We start from the raw sequence: 2,366 nt of genomic DNA, 5'->3' as shown, positions 1-2,366 counted from the left end.
CGATTGGGCAATCGAAGGGAGCATGTCCTCCACCACAACCGGTGCAATTGGTCACGGCCGCAACTCTATTCGAAGCTATAAGATCTAGCTTCTTAATCAAACTCTCCACTTGGGCCGCCAATGAAGTTACTGCATCAATTTCATGGAGACCGGCCACCTTTTTCTTCTCCCTAGCGTTCCACTGGCAGCTATTTAACCCCATTTCCTCAATCAATTGACGTGCCTCGTCAGGGGTCTTGCTACCTAAGGTACCTCCTGCCGCCGTATCCAAGAGTTACCTTATACTCGGGTTCAAACCATTGTAGAAGTTTGAACAATCATCCACTCCTGGAATCCGTGTTGCGGACACTTGCGCAGGAGTTCCTTGAACCTTTCCCATGTCTCAAATAGAGACTCCAATTCCAACTGCACAAAGGATGAGATCTCATTCCTAAGCTTTTCGGGACGGAAATAACGGGCTAGAAAAGCTTCTACCATCTCCTCCCATGTAGTGATTGATGCTCTAGGTAATGAGTGTAGCCACTGTTTTGCTTTCTCCTTTAAGGAAAATGGGAAGGCTCTCAACTTGATGGCATCATCCGTCACACCATTTATCTTCAGCATGTCACACACCTCGAGGAAGCTCTCTATGTGACTGTTTGGATCCTCATCGGCCAAACTGTTGAATTATGCGGACTACTGCAGCATATGGATGAATGCTGGCTTTAGCTCGAAGTTTTGAGCTGTAATTGGGGGACGCACAATACTCGATTGTGTCCCCAACAGTGAAGGTCTGGCATAATCGGATAGTGTTCGTTGTTGCTCATTTTGTTCTGCCATGTTTTCAGATCCTTCTACTTCCAAATTAGCTAGATTAGGCTGTCCTTGTACAGGTTCTTTCCCTTTGCTTCGAATTGTACGTTCAAGCTCAGGGTCTCCTTCAATCAATATTGATGGATTCCCTCGGGTCATAACCTGGAGCTGCACCAAAAATAAGGAAAAAGAAAATCAGAACGATCATAGAATAAGAAGATATGAAATAGAATGTGTGGTGAAATAGCTAAGAAAACAAAGTGCAAAGTATGTCTAAACGCCTAGCTCCCCGGCAACGGCGCTAAAAACTTGACAAGGTCCCCTTGCATATATCTCGCAAGTGCACGGGTTTGTCGAAGTAATAATCCCGGGTGAGCGGGGTCAAATCCACAGGGAGTAGGGAGTAAAGATACTTAATTTGATTCTTAGCTATGTGGAGTATCAACAATGATAAGTGTGGTAATGATTCAATTCTCAGAAATTAAGAGCAACAAGTAAGAGAGCAAAAGTAAGGAGGAGGCAAGGCAATAGATAAAGATGGGGTACTCGGATGATGCTTCACCTAGGATAATCGCTTTAAGTGCAAGAACTCTATATTATGCTTCCTAATCAATGCAATGGTGAGTCATGGAAATCCTTACATACATAGTCCCTAATCTAAGGTCAACTATGCCTAACTCTATACATGTCCCGGAGGAGAAATCGACCAATCTAAACACCTCTCACTCGCACAGAGTTGCAATGAGCTCTAGGGATTCCAAGTGATAAATCTCTTCCTAGATTTAGACCTAACTCTTTGGTCCAGACGGAAGGTCCCTAGCCACAATTAAGCCCTAGATACTAAGATCACCTCAACGCTTCACTCCATTGCACGATGGCGGAGACGTAGAACCTCTCCAAAACCTTGGCCAATACCCCTCGAAACCCTAGCCGATGCCCTCTCGCAAGTTAGGGAAAAGATGAAGAAAAGAATACCAAAATCAGGGCTGAATCGGCTTTAAATAGGGCTGGAATCGGGCAACTCCACTGGCGTGGATGATACACGCGCTCGTGCAGAATTTCCACACAGGCATGGATAATTTCCACACGGTCGTGTGGGTTCTCTGTTTCTCTGATTTCTCGGCCGCTGCTACAGTAATTTTCTGCAGTGTTGCTACAGTGCTCTGCTGCAACCTTCGACCTGAATAACTTCCCAATTCCATACTTTCATCGGGGTAACGCAAATGGGCACACGTTCACGTCTTGAATCACTTGCTTCTTCAATGATATACATGTTGGTGGGGTTCTTGTTCTTATATGCATAGGTCGGAATGCTTGAGTGTGACTGCCTTTGTGCCCCTCCAAATGGATGTGCTCACTCGAATGCGAGGAGGTTGGCACACACTCTAGCATCTCACACCTGTCCTATGTCTTCGCGTTTGAACTTTAACAAGATCTCCTCCAAAATAAGTGCATTATGATCCAGATTGGGCTATTTCTTTCATACTCAGCCTCAGCGTAAAAGTAACATAAAAACACACATATTAATGTAAAAACCTGAGAAAAGTAATGCTCAACATAAGGAATGAACGATT

The 2,366-nt window shown here is 44.6% G+C and overlaps 1 non-coding gene across 1 annotated transcript; it reads left to right on the top strand.

The window, feature by feature from the left end:
• The first annotated feature begins 331 nt into the window (after nt 1-331).
• On the top strand, nt 332-438 carry LOC120252622. The gene has a single exon (XR_005534079.1). It is a non-coding gene; the product is annotated as a small nucleolar RNA R71 (small nucleolar RNA).
• The last annotated feature ends 1,928 nt before the right edge of the window (nt 439-2,366 follow it).

Source organism: Dioscorea cayenensis, chromosome 21 (assembly GCF_009730915.1).
Source record: "Dioscorea cayenensis subsp. rotundata cultivar TDr96_F1 chromosome 21, TDr96_F1_v2_PseudoChromosome.rev07_lg8_w22 25.fasta, whole genome shotgun sequence".
In the NCBI taxonomy this organism is placed as follows: Eukaryota; Viridiplantae; Streptophyta; class Magnoliopsida; order Dioscoreales; family Dioscoreaceae; genus Dioscorea; species Dioscorea cayenensis.
This window is presented reverse-complemented; position numbering and strand designations above follow the sequence as displayed.